A 7,760-nucleotide genomic window follows, 5' to 3' on the forward strand; every position below is an offset into this window, starting at 1 on the left:
TCTGGCCAGAGCTGTGACGTGTGGGAAGGCTCAGAGGAGACGCTGCTGGCAGCCTGCAGGTGACCACAGGACCCCATGGGCCAGCCAGGAAGGTGAGCTCACCCAGCTCAAACAAGGGCAAGGGGTGCTCAGGGGGAGCAGCCTGAGCAAGGCTTGCACCTGGCCTTAGCAGCCCCTGTGCTGCCAATCTCACTGGGGAGGAGAGGTCCTTATCGATAACGGCAGTCTAGGAATGCAGTTTTAAATTTCAGTTTAGTTTTTATTTTGTGGCTTCATCCATTGTTGTGCACAGGAGTGTAATCACTTATTTTGCTGGGCTAAATGTGTCCTGATTTCATCTTTCACCTTGGCAGCTGAACAGAGTATTCCCAATGGCTGATTCAATGCACTTTTTTACTGGTGGAGAAAGGAAATAGACACACACAAGTGTTCCCTCAGAGCAGGGGAGTGGCTTCCCACCTAGTTGCTGGAGCCAGCTTGGGGCAGGTAAGGCAGTGCTGGGTCAGTCTCCCTCATCAGGCACAGCCAGTGCCTCCAACAAGCAGCAGGGGAGGGAGGGATTGTTTATGATGCATAAGGTACCATAAGAGATACTGTACAACTCAAAAGAAATTGAATCATGTTCTGAAACTGAGACAAACAAATTTTTCAGCATGACCAGCCTTGGCTTCCCAGGATATTGAGTACCTTGAATTCCATGTTCAAATATTTTGCAAGCTAAAATACTGTTTATTGGAAGAAATTTGTGAGTAATTTAAAGCCAGGAATTATTTGGTGAAATTTCTCAGTGATTTTTAGATAATTTAAAAACAAGAAATGTAAGATGAATAAATTATTTTGTTGTATTGCATCTTCATCTGTAGTTTGAATAGTGAGAGAGAAATCCGGCCCCAGTGCCTAGAAGTCATACTCAAGGATTGGATTTCCTGTGTAAAAGCTATACAGTGTGATAACACAGTTGTACTGCATATTCAGTTTTGATATGTAACCTTTTAAATAAATTGGAATACTCTTTGTGCCTATACTGGCACACACACAGAGATCATAAACAATAATTTTGTAAAGGTCACTTCCTCACTAAGCGCTTGAGCTCATGGCAAGAGCAGCATAGGGCTATTAAAGGACCTTTATGCTTCTATTTTTTGGTGTCTGTTAATATTTTTGCAGCTTTGAAGCTCTGTTTAATATAAAGGCTGTGTCCCATGCCATGAGTCTGTCTGTGCAGGCCTGTGCAGTCAGACCCTGGGCTGCCTCCCTGTGCGTTTTAGTAGCAAATGCCTGCTGGCCCTAGGATCTGGGGTTACTCGCAGCCTGGAGCAGCATGCCCGAGGCTGGCAGCATCCTTCTTGCTGGGAATGAGGGGGAACACAGCAAGGTCCAAATGGTGGAGGCTTTTGTGTCAGTAGCACCTCAAGACAAGCAGGTATCAGGAACCTGGGCAATACCTGAGTGCCAGCAGTGGCTGAGGGATCTGCACAAGGTGAGAGTTACCAGGTGCCTGCCAGGTTCTGCTACATAGCACATTGCTCAGATTTTCCTGCTGTTGCCCTTCTAAGGTGCTAATGAAGTTGTTAGTTGAATAATTTTTTTTGGTCCAGTGGAAATTCTCCTTGTCTTGCTTGTCTCCAGCAAAATACTTTGTCTCAGAGGAAATGCTTGGAAATTTATAGTCCCTCCAACCAACATTAAAACCACATATATCTGCTGGTCTTCAGAAACAAAAGCACATTTTGTTACAAACTCCCTTTATACTATACCTGTTGGACTGTTCTTTCCTGTGATTGACAACATGGCCTAAATCAATATTCTTTTATTTTCAGATCTCTGTTATTTTGAAGAATTCCACATTTGTCCTGCTGACAATGTAGGGAGAGGTTATTCTTCACTGTAGTGGCATCAGAGGAAACTCTTAGGAGGGTAAGTGGAGTCTATCAGGTGTCATTAAAACAGCCCCAAGTGTGTTGTATTTTCTGGGGGGCAGTAGAGCAGGAGGCTGAGATGGTGCATTTTAACTCTGAGATGTTTTCTTTCCACTGCTGCCTGCTGGTGTAAAGCCACTATGACTCACAGAAGGAACAGGATGTTTGTAAGGATATTGGCCATACACAGAGGGGTTGTAACTGGAAAACACCACAGTGTGCCTGGAGAAAGGATGCTTGACGTTGCAGGCATGGCCTCTCCAGTTGGCAGAGGTTGGTGCTGCTCACACAGGAGGTGGCTCATCCATCTGCTTGTGGGGACACTCCCACACCTGCTCTGGCACAGCTGGAATTGCCCCAGTCCCAGACACAGCACTATGCAAAGCCAGAGCCAGAGCTGGGGAACAGCCCAGGTACTCTTCCAGCTTCTGCTGCCACCATCCGTGCTGCTGTGGTGTTTATTCAATAACCAGAATTTTGTTTAAAATTATTTTATTTCTGTCTCAGTGAGAAACCCTTGAATGTATGATTCAAAGCTTTGATTTTCTCTTCTGTGGAAGACCTGTGCCTAGCACCTGTCTGTGATCTTGGGGAGGTTACATGCACTCAACAACAGAGTTATGTCAGCCTGAAAGTTTAAATCACTCAGATGTCTCTTATCCTGGAAAATTTCTTCACTCATTCTGAGGGCAAGCTGATAAAAATCCATATTTCCTAGATTTAAAGTATCAATGTTGCTAGCTCCTTCTGTATTAATAGATTGTCTATTTTATGGGGTTCTTAATAACTCACTTAAATTTTAACCAATTCGCATTAATGAATCTTAAGGAAGGTCATAACATTATAAAATTATGTATTTGTACTTGTTCCACGTCACTCTACAAACTGTAACTGGTTTTTTCTCAAGCTGATAATTGTAGCTAGCCTTTGGCAGCATTTGTCTGACCTTCCCTAACTTCCCCCACTCCCTGAATCAAAAATTTTTGGTAAGATACTACAAAATCTTCACCAAAAAGGGATGGAACTTCAATCTTGTAATAATAAATAAAAAAGGTAATTTCCCTTATGATTGATAAGCATAATTTGTAAATGAACCTGCTTTATGGAATGGTGAAAAATGATTGGAGCAGTTAAAAATGAATTGAATATGCAGAAAATAGATTCCCTATAAGAAATAGTATAAATTTGTAAATGCAGAATACAAAATTATTTATAGACGTTGAATGAACGAATTAATTTGGCTGACATTACCTTGCATTTACATAGAAACCAGCTTTCACATTTTCCGTGTAGACCATTTTCTATGTTCTGCTGTGACTGAGGGAAAAACAAAACACATGAGTCCTTTAAGGCAAGAGGAAAACATCCCAAAAGTCATTTTAACTGATTCCAAGAGTTGTGCAGCGGGCAGAGATTCAGGGAATGACAAAGGCACATGCAGAGAGGGAGGCAGCAATGCCAGGGAAACAGCTGGTGTCTGAAAAGCCCCGTTTGCTGTTCCCCTTACTGCTCTGCCTGGAGGCTGGGGTGGAGCCCTTTGCTGATCAGGCCAGGCTCCAGCCAGGGTGCTGGGGGATGCTGGTCTGGAACTTGCGGCTTGGGAGGCCCCAGCCAGCCGGGATCGAGTACGGCAAAACCAGGCCCTAACTCCACACTGCCACGGAGAACTGTAAAACCAGCTTCTTGCTTGACCCCATGGGCTCAGTGGGAGTGACTGTACCAAGGAAAGGTCTCTGGGGTGGGCTTGTTTCAGTTTTGCTAGCATGCTAGACATTGCTCCCACGCTACATGGATACATGTGGGCATGTCTGGGTACTTCTGGTTTTTCTATCACAAGTCTCGGAAGCAAAGTTTTAATCCATGGGCCTTTGTTTCTCTAATTCTTTCTGATCACCCCAAAGCTGTACAGCTGGTGAAGGCCAAAGGTATGTGTTTAATGCACCAGTGCTGCAAACAAACCACAGCATGGTTCTGTCATGTCATGTCATAACAGCATCCAGCACATTTCTTGTGCAGGAGGATCTAGATGAACATCTCAGAGGATGCAGCTAAATTGCGCAAGCAAAGTCCAGCTCCTGAGCCCCACGGAACATCTTGGAACAGCCACAGGCTGGTACAGAGGCCAGGAATGGTGATAGTCTGATTCCTCCTCTTCCCTCTGCATCCTTTCCCATCTTCTTGGTGACAAGTACAAGAAACACCCATTTATTCTTCCTAGATCAAACCGTAGCTAATCCATAATGAGACATGCTGGTATCCTTTCTTGCTACTCAGGCACATAAAACATTCAGCAAGTTTTTCCAGGCTTAAAAACTCGCTGAGTTGAGCCTTGCATAGTGACATTGTGTGACCAAAAGCAAAGTGCAAAAATGCCTAAAATTCAGGACCTCAATTTAACTCACTTTTGTTGGGACATTTCAGACAGGATAATGACATATGAATCCAAAAGACAATTTTTGTATAAAGAGAATAATAAATGTTTCCATTTATTATTCTTTTTATTCTTTAATTTCTTCCACAAGCATGTAAGAAAAAAAATTAACAACTATGCTGTCCTGTTCTGTTTCAACATTGAAAGTAGTAGCAAACTATTTGAAATTGGCCCTTCACAGTAACTGTGGCCACGGGAAGGAAACGATAATGTCAAGGTATTAGGAAGAGAGAAGCAAAAAAATAGGTTGCCCGTTCTCCTTTCTTTCATCTCTTGCACAGTTTGGCAGAGAGTTCGGGAAGGGGCTTTTCGCCTCTTCAGGGAGAGACATAAACTTGGACCACACATTCTCAAACACTGCCAGCTTGTCATTCAGCTCATGCATTCAAGATGTTGCATATTAATAGCACTCCCTGATGACTGGTGGGTAGGGGTCTCTCCACCTATACAAAATAAGCCTCTTGGCACAACAAAGTACAAAAGAGGCCCATACAGGGAAAAAATGCACTTGAGAACTGGTTTGGAGAAACTCTGCACAGATGCTCTTGTGCAGATGCATATTTCAGATGGTTTTTTCCTGATTAGCATGCAGCAAACTCATCTGTTTTGCTGCCTAAAGGAGTCACAGCAGACATGGAGGAACACCTGCATGAGTTCAGTTCTGTCTCCCTGTGAATACGATTTCCACCCTTATTCCATTGCTGTTCTGCGTAGCCACTGAGACCCTTTTCAGTCCCCCTCTTGGACATGCCTAAGCCAGCAAACACAGGGAGGTACTTTGGGATGGAGACAAAGCACGAACAGTGCAGGGTGCTGCATGTTGAGAAGGGAAGCAGGAATGAGTGGGTGGATTGGTCACACAGGTGCATTGGGGGTGCACTGGGGATGCTCAGACCAGATGGGCTCTGGCGTGGCTGAGACAGGAGGATGAGCTCCCAGGACCTGCGCAAGAGCCTTGTGTTTGTCATCTGCAAATGATCTGACACTTGGCACATCCAGAGTTTCACCTGAGGTCTGGTCATGAGATTGAAGAGAATGAAGCAGGCTGTCTCCCCCCTCCCCTGCAGTGTGCTGGTTACACGTGTCTGCCTTAATTCTCACACTGCGCTCTACAGACAGATCCTACACACGCATGGGGAATGAATTTCCTTTGTGCTCTGCTCCATTGTAGTTTACTCCAATGGCAGAAAGCACAGCTTAGTTCTAACCATGTGTTTTGTAAAAATGAGCCTCAGGAGGAGAAACTAGGGAGAGAGCTGCTTATACATGTGTCGGTATCTGATGCAATCCGCAGTGTGAGCCACGTTTTTCTGGATATTTCAGCATACACTGAGAATGACACATGAGTAGTCCAAGCTATTTTCAGAACTGACAGTTTTCCTTTTCACTCCAACAATTGCTTCTTCAATACACTAGAGTATGCAAAGTGCTTCAATAAACTTTTAATTGGGAGTAGGAGTAACAGTGAAACTAAGTGAAAACTTTAGGCAAAACGAGCTGACCTCAGCTCATACCTGTTTTGTGGGCTTGTTGTTAACTTTTTAAAAGAGGCTGCACACCTTGGCATTTGTCGGTTTCTGGCAAGGCTTTTCAGAATAAGTCCTTTTCAGGAGTCTTGCAACAGTCTATGAATGGTTTTATGGTGTTCTTGACCTAGGAAAGATCCAGCAGAAATCTGCTCTGGTGGGAGCCATGGACTAAAGGTGCCTTGATCAAAGCTCGTAGGTATTTCTCTAAAACAAAATATTCAAAATGTTTGGGATTTTCAGAAAATCTCCTCAGATTCTTACAACAGAAAACAGATTAAAAGCAAAACTCTTCAGATAAATGTGAAATGGATTTTGCTCTAATGGCTCTTTCATACTCTTTGCCTGAAGTTCGCTGGCTGACACCAAGAACGCAAATATGCCAGGGACAGGGTCTCTACTTCTTCTTAAGCTGTCAAAATCAGTTAGGGATCTGAGGCATGGTGGTGTATTTCCTAGGAACTTAATTTCTATTATTCTCCTGACAAAATTAACCAATCTCTTTGGAGCTTGCAAAGTAAGGTGCCTCCCACAGAGCTAATGCTGTGTGCACTACTTGTAGAAAGGTATGCCTAACAAAAGCTGCATTCTGGATGCACTCCAATTATCACTACTATTGTTTAATTTTAGTTCCAGTTCAGCATGTTTAAGATAGTTTCAAAGATAATAATCTCACCAGACAGATACAAAATACAAAATTGAAATTACGTTGCTCAATTATTTTGTTTACTAGTGGTGTTAAACCACTTTTTTTTGTCTGAATCATGCAGAAGAGCTGTGATTTTTTTTACCTTTAAGCTCCTCTGAAAATACAGCTTTAGCATCAGTACCTGTTTCTTTCCAGATTACATTATATGAATGAGTTTGATAGGAGTCACCATGGTGAGGAAAGGATAATGGAATTTCAGGTAAGAGTTCTCCATAATGAATTCATTCCTTACAGCATGTTAACACCCACCCATGGAATTAGGGACCTTTGTAACACAATGCAACAATTTACTAGACATCACAAAACACCAATTATAGAATTGGACTGAAATGAGCTGCCAAATCCTCTGTTCCTGATAAAAGAAGGATAGGTATAGTCATGCCAGCACATTTTAACTCCTTCCTAAAAATTCACTTGGGTCCATTGTGAACATTCTCGGTGATACAGTAGATTGACTGCAGTGCTATGTGTATGACATGAAAGTAAAATAAAATAAAAATGAATAGGTCATGAACAGCAGTGAATATGAACTCAATTTGGATCATATTTATTTAAATAATTACAGCAGATTGTTAACTTTGAGAATCTCCTGATTTATGCAAGGGAAAATGAAAGAGAGTTGGCTTCTATATTGTATATTTAGCTTGATAAAAGGAAGCCAGTCTGCATGGAAGAAGTGTGCAATTGAAGTTCCTCAGCAGATATTTTATAAAAGCACAATTAAATGTCAGTACTTTACAAAGAACTCTTAAATCCTAAGACTGAATCTCATCTGTTTTTACTGGTAGCACAGTACCAAACTGTAAGCAGAACTGAGCAGGATCTGACTTTCCATCACAGACCGTTAATAATTAAATCAAACATTATATTCAACAATAGAACATATGCATCAGCTTCTTTCAAATTGCATTTCCTTCCTGTTAGATCCATTAGTGTAAACCAGACTGCCTTTAGAAAACCCCTTATTGCTGCTGTCTTTCAGCACAGTTCCTGAAATGGATAATGTGGTGCATATTATGGGCAATTACACAGAACTCCCTAGTGACAGGGTTTTAGAGTTTCAGAATAAAACAGCTGGAACTACAGGGCTGTAAACTAATCGGAAAAAGAGACAATAGTAGCACATTTAATGCACATTGTTAGAACATGGACAAAGACTAGATGTGAAATACTAC

General features: G+C 42.3%; 1 long non-coding RNA gene across 1 annotated transcript; it reads left to right on the top strand.

Moving 5' to 3' along the window:
• The first annotated feature begins 365 nt into the window (after positions 1 to 365).
• Positions 366 to 6,847, top strand: LOC135450801 (uncharacterized). Its single transcript, XR_010441162.1, has 3 exons — positions 366 to 486; positions 1,821 to 1,917; positions 6,721 to 6,847. It is a non-coding gene; the product is annotated as an uncharacterized LOC135450801 (long non-coding RNA).
• Positions 6,848 to 7,760: the final 913 nt, after the last annotated feature.

Source organism: Zonotrichia leucophrys, chromosome 8, assembly GCF_028769735.1.
Source record: "Zonotrichia leucophrys gambelii isolate GWCS_2022_RI chromosome 8, RI_Zleu_2.0, whole genome shotgun sequence".
NCBI lineage: Eukaryota > Metazoa > Chordata > Aves > Passeriformes > Passerellidae > Zonotrichia > Zonotrichia leucophrys.